The sequence below is a fragment of the Salminus brasiliensis genome, chromosome 8, assembly GCF_030463535.1.
Source record: "Salminus brasiliensis chromosome 8, fSalBra1.hap2, whole genome shotgun sequence".
In the NCBI taxonomy this organism is placed as follows: Eukaryota; Metazoa; Chordata; class Actinopteri; order Characiformes; family Bryconidae; genus Salminus; species Salminus brasiliensis.
The window spans coordinates 10,285,826-10,299,514 of NC_132885.1; the positions used below are offsets into that span (position 1 = coordinate 10,285,826).

At 42.6% G+C, this 13,689-nt stretch overlaps 1 protein-coding gene across 5 annotated transcripts in view; it reads right to left on the reverse strand.

Moving 5' to 3' along the window:
- The window catches only part of map3k13 (mitogen-activated protein kinase kinase kinase 13), a 55,012-nt gene that overhangs the window by 40,720 nt on the left and 603 nt on the right, over positions 1-13,689 (reverse strand). The gene's annotated exons all lie outside the window — the stretch shown is intronic.

Consider the following 13,689-nt stretch of genomic DNA (forward strand, 5'->3'; position numbering starts at 1 on the left):
GTTCAATTCCATCACCAGCTCACCTGATTTACCATCATTAAGGACTGATTTACCAAACCAGGAACTAAAAATAGTCCTAGACCCTCATGAGGAGAGCTTTGGAGATGTGTCGGCCAGCGGAAAATCAAGGCTAGAATCGTGTGGTGTGAATCGTGCGGCATAAGACTTTCAAAATGACCAAAAGTAATACATATTAATAGTGGCACTAGATTTTGACACTGTAAAGCGTTGTTGCAGGCTGAAGCCCAGGTGCTCTGTTTGTCTGTCTGTTGCTCTAATAGAATCAACAGCCGACTACGTGAAAGAGTGCTCTTGTGAGACCTACGGACAACTCAAAGAAGACCCTTCACTACAACAAGAATCCATGAGCTGTATGAAAAACAGCAATAGGTTGCAATGGCAGAGGAGCTGGAACCATTCTTAGCATAGGACATATGTAGCCATTGGCTGGAACATGCAGCCACTGCTCTCATCGCACGCTGGTGATGAAAATTGGAAATTACTTTTGATTTCATTAAGAATGTTTATGATAAAAGTGCGTAATTGTGTAGAACCTTAAAATGGCTAAAAGAGTCCACTTCAAAGGTTCTTCACACATCTCAATTAAAAACATGGTTCTTCATGAAACCAGAAGTGGCATTACTAGATTTCAAATATAATCATTGGTGACTGACTTAGCCACCAGATATCCTGAATCAGGCATGCAATTTAGCTTTATTCCAAAAGCTAGCATATGAATTTGTCTTGTAGTCACAGATGTGCCGTGCTAGAGCTGGGCAACATGGAAAAATGTTATATAGCAATATTTGAAGACATTTTTTCATGCAGACAAAGTGCACCAACAGCATCACTTTTTTAAAAACTCCTATTCAAATAGTCTCCCATACGGAGTACTGTGATGTTTACTCAAAATATGCTGCACTTGAATTAAATAAAGACTGAGAACGCTATTTGTAATGAAACATGCAGTTAATCCACGCTCTTTAAGCGCTGACAATATCGGCATAGTGTAAATCACGATAACAAAATCTATCACAATATGATTAAATATTGTCATATTGCCCAGCTCTAGCTAGAGGTATGGTTCTGTCCATCTCTCAGTCCTATTCCGGGCATAAGGGCTGGGCTGAAAGAGAGCCAGCTATGTGCCAGCTCTGTTACTTGCTCTCATTACTATTTCAGCAGGAGTGGAACACACATACCAACAGCTCCTATGTCTCTTGCATGAATCTCTCTCTCTCTCTCTCTCTCTCTCTCTCTCTCTCTCTGTCAGATAGGTCGTGTGTCTCCTGCATGAATAAGACAAAACCAGCATCGAGCCAGCTAGGGAAGAATTCACCCGGCTGTGGAAATTTTGCAATGAACAGGCCAAACAAGTGCCTGCCCAGCATTTTCCTCATGCTCAACGAGAGTTTACAAGTTTACATTTTTGGATGAGAGTTAAGGCAACGGTTTAGCCAGAAGTTAAATTTACACAGATTTCACCTCACTCCAGACGTAGTTAGTTATTTAGATAGTTTTGCATTGGGAGCGATTAAGTTAATCAAGCTACAAAGCAATAGAAGTGTCTAGCCACAAGGAGAGCACTGGGCAAACTGTGCGCCCAACTCATCACCCTTACCTTAAACTGCATGGAGTGGTCAAGTTAAGACCGCCATCCTGAACACAAATGGGCAAATTGCCGGTAGCATGCTGGAACTCGAGCAAGACCTTGATTTTATTCCGATATTTAAAAAAGTGTCTGGGTAAAAGTGCTTATTTGGTGTAAAATACATCTGGCTTCAAAATTGCTGTTACTACTGTTTTTAGTTATGAATGAATGACTACACTGGTCTGTTCTACAGATATGCAGGCATTGAGAATGCCATACAGTGCCAGAAACCATATAACCAAGTCTATTAGAGATTAGTTAGCAACTTGAAAAGGTGTGAGGCAATGTGTGACAATTTAGACATGCAGTGTGTCCCATGTTAGCATGGTGCTTAGAAGTTTCCATTACTTGTTATCCTTGTTATGTAGCCTTGCAGCTCCAGTGTAAAACGACAGAAACAGATTTCAGACAGTAAACACCAGGCTCAGACTACACAATACTTTGGTCTTTTACAACGTTCACTACACAAGATTAGGCAACCATCGTGCCAGAAAGCCATGCCGTGTCTAGACTGGTCGGCATCTAACGCCACATGTTTGATTCAGACCAATCATCGTTCACACCCTTGCTTGAGAACGTAGGTCCTGGTGTGTGTGGGAGAGGGGGGTATGGCTGTATATCTTTTAAAGAGAACATGAGGTTTCATGTCAATAACATTACATTTTACCAGGGTGTTCACCAGATATCCAGTCGCTGTTCTTGGATTATGTAATGCTACGTGGCCTGTCCATCCTTTACAAGGGTCATATTCAGGCCCAATGCGGATGCCGGATAACTGTTTCTTCACACATCTCAATTAAAAACATGGTTCTTCATAGAAGCAAAAGTGGCTGTTCTATGGCATTGCTTAAAGATCAAAGAGTGTAGTTGAATTTTGATTTCTCGATTAATCGTCTAAGCACTCAGTAGATTACTAGATTTCAAATGTAATCAGCAGTGTCCGACTTAGCCACCAGGTATCCTGAATTTAGGCAGATAATTTAGCTTTACTGCAGAAGCTAGCGTATGAATTTGTCTTTGGTCACAGACGTGCCGATCAGTGCTAGAGGTAGAGCTGAGCGTTATGAAAAAATATCATATAGCAATATTTAAAGACATTTTTTTATGATATGTTGCAATATTTTGTCATGTAGACAAAGTGCACTGTGTAAATATAAACGTTATGCTTTGGGTCTTGTGGGCTTTATTTTTATTATCCTATTTTTCATCCATTTCTTCACAATTTGGACCGCCAATTACCCAACCCGTACATACTCTCCCTCCATTGCAAGCAATGCCCCCAGCACTAGTGAGGGCTGACCCTCTGACACTTGCGCAGTAAAGCCCTCTTTTTTTAAACTGCCGCCGATGCAACATCACCGGGCAACCAACACACCTGGAGGAAAGTGCCGCATACCCGGCTCTGACACACCAGCCTGCAGATGCCAGTGACGGCCAGCATCGCAGCAAAGCGATGTGGGGAAGAGAGCGCCATCTACTCACACTGGAGAGGGCCTCGGCTGCCAATAGCTACTCCGCTGGACCACTCGGGGCCCCGGGCCTTGTGTTTAAATAGCTAATAATCTATTGGACCATGGCTGTTAAATGTAAAATGCTTGTAAAATGTAAGATGCTACAAAGACTTTTGAGTGATGGCACAGATCAGGGGAGTGCAATTCCGGTCCTGCACAGTTTTGAGCTTTTCCTACTTAAGCACACCTGATTCAACTCATCTGCCAGAGCAGGGAAACCAGCAAACTCTGCCATAGAAGAACCATTTTTGGTTCCATTAGGAACTATTTACTTAAAAGATGAGTGTGAAACATGTTTAAATTGGCAACAAAGCTTTACATTATCATATGTAAAACCTATAAAAATGTTTTGTTTTTTTAATGGAACAAAAAGTTTTCTTCGATGGCATCATTAAAAGAACCCGGTGCTGGACCTATTGTTAAAAGTGTATGGCTTTCAATGGCAATATTGGGATTCTGATTCCAATACAGAGTGTAGTATCACAATGACAATACCAAATGATATTCTGGGAAAAAAATGTAAAAGCTTATTATTACCTGAACTCCAAATGTTGATTGGATTAAACAGGAAAAAAATCTTTGTAGCCTAATTAACATGTTTTTTTTAAGTCTTTATTTTGTCTGTTTTGTGTACCTTCTATTTACCAACAAACCTGGTGCTGTCTTAATTATAATAAAATTATTGCAGGATGTTAACAAGAAGTTATCTAAACATAAAGTAAACATAAAATGTACATCAAATTAACAGAACAAGAATGTGTCTTCATCTATAACTATAAACGAATATCTAACCTAATATTAAACTCTACATTTGATGGCAGCATGATTACCTACATTTTAAAGACAAGGAACCTTAACTAACACACAAACATGCACACACACACAAACATGCACACACACACAAACACGCACACACACACACAAACACGCACACACACACACAAACACGCACACACACACAAACACGTAATATAAAATGGATCAAATGCCATCAAGTTGCCTTGCATTCTTCAGAGGTTCAGGACTAGTAACACAACCTCTTTAGGCATGCATGAGTTGGATCCTGCACTCACGGATTGTCCTGTCAGGTCTGAAGCACAGCGTTATGTAACTGGGACTTTTGTTAACCATTCCCCAGGAGAGCGTGTCCACAGCCAGAGAGCCTGTCAGTCCCAACTGAAGCCTAAGTCCAAAGTCTGACAGGCAAAACAACAGCAGCAGACGCAAAATGAGACTCGGGACGAGTACCTCTAATAATCCCCGACATGGTTTGCAAAGGATCGAGAGCAATTCACATGACAGCAAGGCTTCAGAGCTGACAAGGATGTCATACAGCTGCTCCGCGTCAGCAATCAGGGTTTAAACCCACAGAACTGATGTCCTAAGAGCAGCAGCAGCAGAAGAGCCTGAGATGAATCAGGGCCATAAGTGAGTGCGACTGGCTGAGCCAGCTGTGGCTCAGCAAATAAGCCCCTTTTTTAGGCGGTAGAAGAGATGGGGGAGGGGGAAGGCCGATGAATGGGGTGAATACTAATGTAAAGGACGGAGAAAAGACACAGAAGGAGGGAAATGTAGAGACAGAAACGAACTAATGAAAGAAAGGAAAGGTGGAGTTTAAGAGAACTGAGGAGAATTAGAGTGTGTGTGAGTGTGAGCTGCGATTCCTGCTTTTCCACTCGTGTGTGTTAATGTGCTTCCCATGAGGTGCTGCAGGCGGGAGTAATTATAGCAGCACAGTGCCCTGTGAGGAAGCGTACGGCATCATCTGGACACAAACACAGCAAAATGCACACACACACTTACAGCCCAGTGAGAAATTACACAGCATCATCTGGACACAAACACTCTGCACACATTTACACATCTTCAATAGTGGACTTTTTCCCATAGCTGACAATTAATCAAGAAAAGGGATTATCATTAGTCTGATATTAAAAGTCCCAAAAGGATCAGTGGTCTAATGCGCTACCACTATGGCCCCTGGGCCTCGAGTTCGAATACCGAGCCAAGCCGCTTTGTCATCGGTGGCCAGAGACCAAGAGAGCACAATTGGCTGTGCTCTGTACAGGTGAGTAGGTGGCGCTCTCGGCCCTCATCATTCTTAAGCAATGTTGGCGAGCACAGGCGTCTGTTCGCCAACGTGGCTGAGCTGGGGACCTGGCGTTTTCCTCTGAGCACGTCAGTTCGAAAACAGGCGGTGGGGCATTGCTAATGTCATTGCTATGGGCCCCATTTCCGGTGGGATAATTGGCTGTACCAAATTCTGAGAAAAGCATGCAAAATTTGATAAAACTAAATTATGTTAAAACAAAAAACCCTGGTCTAATCAGGTTTTAGTGCTAGAGGACTACCAGCATATTAAGTCTTTATGTTTTGTTGCCTCACATATATGTACCCACCTATATGTAATATGATAATTAGCCTAACCCTAAACCTAAGCCTAGCTTTACTACAAAAGCACCAATATGGACAAAAGTACCGGGACACCTGTTCTTTCATTGTTTATTCTGAAATCAGCAGCAGGCTTTTTAACCAGATATTGGAGTATTGCTATGAGATTTGATTGCATTCAGCGAAAAGAGACTTGGTGAGACCAGGATGTTCAATGATCACCACCCCACCTCATCCCAAAAGTATTGGATGGAGAACCCTCATTCCAAAGTTCCAGAGCTTCACTGCTCCACAGCTCAATGCTGGGGGGCTTTATACCCCCCCTCTAGCCCAGCCCTGGCATTAGGCATGGCGCCTATAGGTTCATGTTTATCTGGTTCAGAGAGTCCTATTCTAGCAATAAAAAAAAAATTATAGCAATACATCTCTACAGGCACTAGTTGTGTGTGTATTTGTACATCTGTGTCAGCAATAGGTGCAACTTAAAGTAGCTGAATGCATTCATTAGAATAGTAGTGTGATGAGAGAGACCTAAACAGTGGGTGGGAATTGAAAATGACTAAATTGAAGAGAAAACTAGTCCCAAAATCCCATATCCCCATTTGTTTTTTTGTTTGGATTTTTTTTTTTTTTTTTTTTTTTCACAAAGTCTAAACACATTGGCACACCCCGGCATATGGAGAGAGGGGGGACACAGCCTGAGCCCCTACTCAAATATAAGGCCTAATACCCTCATCAGCTCTAATGAGTTTCTAAGCTTAACCCAATTCTCAAACGTGCTGCCAACACAGATCCCAAATGTCTGCTGAAGGCTTATGGCTCATAATGCTGAAGACGAGGGGGAATGAAAATAAAGTGCAGAACATGCCTTTCAGGAATTTGGACATGAATGAATAGAGAATGGATGGAAAAAAGGCAAATTATTTCTATAAATAAATAAGGATGACCACATTACAAAGACAACTGGCAATTTCAAGAAATAAAAATAGGAAAACTGAATTCACTCAGTCATGAATAGCCACTCAGAAGAACATGTGGTCGGCAAACCTCTGCTGAACAGCAAACAAGATTCCCAGGATTTGTTTTAGGGTAAAAGGAGTTACAATGTGAGGGTACTTTCACAACCACAATAGCGGGTGTGAAAGATGCCTTGGATGCGTCCGGACCAAAGGAACCAAAAGAGGTCAAACTAAACCATGGTTTTATATTTTTGGATACTTTTTTTTGGACTTTCTGAACAATTGCAGGAATTTTAGGCAGGTTATGACCATCCATTAAACAACATCAAAAGAAAAAGAACCGGAAAGTAAAAATGAGTCGAGGGAGAACATGGGGATGGGGGGGGGTGATTATATCTGTAAAAAACAATATACAGCTGTTGCATGACAAGCGTGTTCATCTGAGCCTGAAGTCGGAGCTGCTGATAGTAATGCCGTAATACTAGCAGTTCAGTATTTATTTTTTAGGGAAAGGTAACCTGCCGAACACATACCACGCCAGTGTGAGATGTACACGCCTCTACAAACCAATCAATGTCAAGTATAAAGCGATGCCACCTGTGTAGGTGATGATAACCGGTGATGTAGACATAGGTATATCATGGAGCTTGTTTAGTGCGATCTGCAGCTCACTCGTAAACAGATGGGCTTAGGTTAGAAACCAGTGTATGAGTAACAGAGGCCCTTTTAGTCCACAGCGAAGAGTGAGGAGTGCACTGATAGGAGTGATTTGGTCTAACGGAGCGGAGTGCAGTCCCTCAGAAGCCTTACACTGGCCTGACCCTTCAGAGAGCAGAGGAGAGGAGAGAGACAGCATCATTACTGAAATGTCACTCAGCAGGAAAAAGACATGTTAGAGGCCCATGGGGAGCAGGAACCGAGGGGGGGGGGGGCATGAGAGGGAGGGAGAGCTGGGCAAAGCATGCGCACACACACACACACACACACACACACACACACACACACACACACACACACACACACACACACACACACACACACACACACCACTCCTTCAGTCCATGGTTTGCCTTTTGTTTGGTTTCTTCCACTTAAATGCACATTAGGAGTCGCTTGGCACGCAATGCCCGGCACAAATACATCCACTGTGAGTGTATACGCTATACACACTCATGTTATTCTTATGTGAGAATAAAATATGGGTAGTTTTAATTCAACATTGCATAATTCTATAAATTGAGACTGCCATCAGGCCTATTTGGAAAGTAGTCAGATAACAAAGTCATAATAATACCTACAACAGAAATTCTGATCTCAAACAGAAAGCTTGAGAACAACTATCAAAAAGATAAATTCACAATATGGACAAAGGTATTGGGACACCTGCTCATTTACAGATTCTTCTGAAATCAAAAGTATTAAACATAATACTTTTTTATCCTGCTTTTTTTTGGGAGTAACTGTACTGGTTTTTAGCGCATTCAGCAACAAGAGCGTTAGTGAGATCAGGATGTTGGATGATCACAACCCACCTCATCCCAAACGACTCAAGCGATCTAAAAGTACTGGATGGAGTATCATCCATCATTCCAGAGATCACTGTTCGTCCACTGCTCCACAGCCCAACACTGGTGAACTTTATACCCCTCTAGCCCACGCCTGGCATTAGGCATGGAGCCAATAGGTTCATGTTTATCTGCTCCAGAGAGCCCTATTCTGTTAGCAATACACTAGACAAGCTGTGTGTGTATCAGCAATGGGTTCAACTTAAAAGTAGATAAATGCATTCATTACAAGGGATGTCCACAAACATTTGGACATATGTTGCAGATGAATTTAATTAAAGCAGCATTATGCGAGAATGGGTACTTCTAAAAGGACACACATTTCTGGACAAGCTGATACATACAGTCACTGTCACCTTGGACTGAGGCGGTAGAGTAATTTTACAGGATTTAACACAAATATGACTCGAGTTACGCAACGCTGCACAGTTCTCGCCGGCTGTTAGCTGCCCACTTAACCAAAGTTACATAGTGCAGTTAACAGTGTGCTGAGCCTGCAGTGCAAACAAAATAGAGGCGCTATTCTCTGTAGTACAACTCAATGGAGCAACAGCATGGTTTTGAAGCCACTATTTTAAGGCAAAAATGCAACATATGTTTGCTTTAATATTCAGTGTCAACATTAACAGAGTACACAACCCTGAAGCGCATTTGCCAATGTTCATATGCTGTGAACATGGGGGGAAAAAAAGGAAAATGGAGGCAGCCGGATAGCAAGAAAGAGAGGGAGATGGGGAGGCTGATAGGCTGATCCAGGGGAGATTAGTGGGTTGATCTCTGTTGTCAGTGTATGTAAATTATGTAAATGGGGCTCTCTATTCTGCACCATCTTTTCCAAGACAGATTGGACTGCACAAAAAAAAAAGAAAAAACAAACACAGTACTTGACTCTCTAATACACGTATAGTTACAAATGAAGCTCCTGTTGCTGTCAGACAGAAAACATGCCGGTGTACACCGTCCTATTAAAGCTGTGAATGGGCTAGATGTGCAGCACTGGAGCAGCAGTACTTGCTTTAGAAAGTCATCACTTGTGCCCTCATCTGAATCTGCATCTGATGGTTATGTAATGGCTGTTTCATCCACTCCGCTGAGTCATTCGTAAATAGGACACATAGCAGGCTGCGTGCACGCTGCCCTGATGCTGAGGAGCTTCTCAAATCAGAGCGCATGGATCTTCAGCCCACATACCGCATCGAGCAATAGTGTGTACCAAAAACTGCTGATAAACCTTATTACAGACTGTGACAATATTAATCACTGACAAACCATCCATGCAACAGCTGGAGTTTCCAGTGAATCGGTTTCTAAGTATACACAGTGCTGGAAGGCTGTGCTGCGATGTGTTAATGGAAGTGACATATTTAGCCCAAATATGCAATCGGCGACCGGCCGAGAATTTAGCAGATCCAGAGAGCTGGTCAGATCATAGGATCCATATTTTGCGAGTAGCTGCAGTTCCTGATCCGGCCGATAGATGGCAATACAGCCCACACTCATGGCTGAACAGCCCCTTTAAAGCCAGTGTTAAAATCTACTTTGTGTGCAGGCATTTTTACCATATCTGACTCACGGGGGAGGAAAGGCTCAGCGGTTGAGCTCTGTGCTGTTGATGACAGGTTTGTGGGTTCGATACCTGGGCTTGGCAAGCTGCCGCTGTTGGGATCTTGAGCAGGGCCCCTTACCTTCTCGGCTCCCTGGGCACCACAGCAATGGCAGCCCACTGTTCTGGGCATGTGTGCTCACAGTCACTGTGTGTGTGTTTCACTGGTGTGTATTCATCTGTGTCCAACACAAATGGTGTATATGGTTGTCTTGTCTTGTCTTGACTCAAACTTGCATATTTGTAGAGTGTGTAAACGTAACGTGAATCAGAGAAGAAGCAGAGTAAAGACTACCACTAACCGGAGGACATCACTCAGTCCTGTACAGTGAGTATCAGTAGAGCTAGCAAACACAGTGTGCTTATGCACAGGACTCTCTCACAGCGAGTGCTCTGAGATCACGGACGCCCTGCAAGATGAATGCGTTACCAAGCTTTCCTGGAAAGGTTAATATGGCCCCACCCTCAACCGGTATCAGAGATCGGCCGAACAAACTGAAAGACAATCGGCTGATGGGTCCTAACGGGTCCATCTCTAATGTCTTTATTTCCATTTATACTTGTACAGTACAATGAAATGTACCTCTAAACATATCCCAGCTTAGAAAGCTGAGGTCAGAGTGCAGGGTCAGCCTTGCTACAGCACCCCTGAAGCAGAGCAAGCATTAAGGACCTTGCTCAAAGGCCCAACAGTGGCAGCTTGGTGGACAAACCCACAACCCTGTGATCAATAACCCAAGGCTATAAATCACTGAGCCCACACTGCTCTATAGGGAACTTTGTGCCTAATGGGTTTTTATTATTTATAAATAGTAAAAATACATAAAAGACAAATTCAAGAAAATGCTTAGGAAGGTCCCAGATCAGGACACACAGACACACACAGACACACACAGTCTACTCGGTTTATTGAAAATGACCTGTAACAGCACCCGTCTCTAGTCTCAGCAAACTACAGATGGACAGCAGACAGACAGACAGCATCTCGTTACTGTCAGCAGTGGGCACTTACAAGCACAGTGCTTAGCACACCATTCAGCCCACATCCAGATCCATCAGTGCTGTCTGCCTTTCAGAGGGCTGACTCAAAGGCCTGAGAATCACAGGTGGGTCGCTGGATGGAAGCTCAATGTGACTTTCTTGGAGCTGTTTTTGACATGAACACACAACTCAAGACAGAACCCACACCTATACGATGAAGGGGCTAAAGGATGCCATGGTAGAATCACTTTTGCAGCCAATCAGAAGCTTTTCTGCTACTGTATGCATCGCCGCAGCAACCAAAGGGAGTGTTAACATGTGGAAGTCGCCACCCACTGCCAGTGGAGAAAATTCTCACTATTTTATTGTTAATTGAGGCAGTGTTGCAGACGCAGCAGAACTAAATGTTCAGCCACTGTCGGCCGGGTTTGGAACAACAAAATGTATATAGGGAGATTGACAGGTCAGTGTTTTTAGAGCAGATACCCATCAAGGACGGGACAGGACGCCACATTAACCTTTCCAAGCAAACTTAGTAATGCATCGTCCTGCAGAGTTTCTGAGATGTCTCTCCAGAGGAAAGGTGTTTGGCTTTTTGGAATTAACCACATTTAAAAACTGTGAACATTCGCATGCAGAACTGCACTGTGGAGCTAAGCGTGCAAAACTGCTGCTGCTGCTGCTTCTGTACTTTTGGTGGTGGTTAAATGGGGTCGGCACTTGTTTGCTGCTTTGCATGGTCAGTGGTGGGTAGTGTTTGTGAGCTCTGCTGTGTTCTGATACTCACTGTACTGGGTAGAGTGATGCACTCTAGAGAGGGCAATCCTGTTACTGGTGTTGAAAGTCTTTTACTAGTAAAATCCACCAGACTGACAGAGCAGAGCCAGCACACAAAGCCAGTTTAACACTGGCTTTGACCGGTTGCTGCAGCTGTGCACAAGCTCTGTAGTTCCTGTGCCCGAGCAGCCTTGCACAGAGCTGCCGCAATCCTTAACTCGCAAATATGATCTGATTAGCTCTCGGGATCGGCTAAATTAGAGACATACCGGCTGATACAGTTGCCGCTTGATTTTTCCATCTCTAGTGAAAATGTCTGTGTATAAGAAAAACGTATGTAGTGTTTACTCTCCACAAAATGCTGAGAAAAAGCATACTGTACCAGAATAACAAAATTTATCACAATATAATAAGGTATGGCCATATTTCCCACCTCCAGACAAATGTGAAGTAAATACTGTAACTCCGTACTGACACTACAGTCTGGATCAGTCTCCTATAGGAAGCAAAAGGAGGATTTACAATCAAACAACACTCACATGAATGGGCTATAAATCATGGGAATCTAATACTAATCCTAGATGTTTCAGAAATGCTCTGTTAAACGTTCATGCACAGGTTTCATCTTTAGTTTCTGCACACTACAACGTAGCTGAGATGTTGTGTTGTAATGTGCAGTACACTGTAAAGTAGCTGAGACTAAGTCATATACTCTGATTTAGTCTCAGGGTTTACAGCAGTCTGCCAGATTCATTGCTGACAATTTAGATTACAGCCACAAGCTCGGTTACCTCAGCAGGCAACTGTAATAAAGGCTATTGAGGCTATATGAGTTATAGCGTTGCTTCTGTGCACCGGTTCTTAAAGCTTTGTCAGGCATCGTTCCACTTATTCCAGATTATACACAAAAAACATTTTATGGCAATTTTCTGGTTTCTTCTGGACAACAGCCAGGGCTCAGGTTATAAGGGAACACATGGGGCAAACACTGCCTGGATGGTATAGAAGAAAATCCACTTGGTAAAACCAATACCCCCTTACAAGTGATGCAATACCACCTCAACTATCTAATTACTGATACTCCAATTCCATACATTTCCAAAACTTACCATAGTATATGAAAAGGAACTGCATGTGATACCCTCCTATAATGATATTTAAAAAAAAAGGATTCCTAAGGGACCTAATCTCTGTTATTTCAAGATTGACAGAAAAATATTATGAAATAAACATACGGATACTACAATAAAATATCTTTTTAATTATATCTTATTATGTCTTAATGTCATAAATGACAACACTAGCCTAACACAGAATCTCCCAAAATTACTAGTAGTAGAATTACTAGTAGAAGTAGTTAATTGTTATCACATGAAAACAACATATGCCATGACTTATACAGAAGCCTTTAGAAACGTCTTTAGAAATGCTGAGATTCGATTACTTATGGAAGTACAATCTCTGCTGCTCATTGACCCTCCGATTTCACGGTCACTTAAGCTAATCATAAAGTAAAAATGCATTAATTTAATCCACTGCAGCACAAACTCAAGTCAAAAATATGATCTAGCCTATTTGGCAGCCTATAGTTATGACGTTGTCTTATTTTTAAGAAATGTGCCATTCATAATGTTTAACAACATCTTATAATATTGAGATATTTTCTCATAATTACAAAATTTTGTTCTCAAATAGAGAGCTAGAGGAAGAGGCCTAGTGAACAATCAGAAAGACAAATTCACAATATGGACAAAAATATTTGGACACCTGCTCTTTCACTGATTCTTCCGAAAAGAGGCTCTGCGCTGTCTTTTCTGGAGTGCCGGTCTACTGGGTTTGACTGAATCCAGCAACAAAAGCATTAGTAAAGTCAGGATGTTGGATGATCATCACCCCACCTCATCCCAAAAGTACTGGATCGAGCATTGTCCATCATTCCAGAGAACACAGCTCCATGCTGGGGGGGGGGGGGGGGGGATGGGGGTGTATACCCCTCCAGCCCACGCCTAGCATTAGTAAGCATGGTGCCAATAATGCACCAGAGCTCCTACTCTATAGGCACTATTTCTCTACAGGGATCAGTCAAACTGACTGCGCGCGCGCGCATTTGCACATCTGTGTCAGCAACGGGTGCAACTACAAGCAGCTGAATGCACCCATAAGAAGAAGGGGTGTCCACAAATATTTGGACATTTAGTGTATGTTAAATGCATTTGGTAATTTCATTATCGTACCATCTTGGCTATGTTTC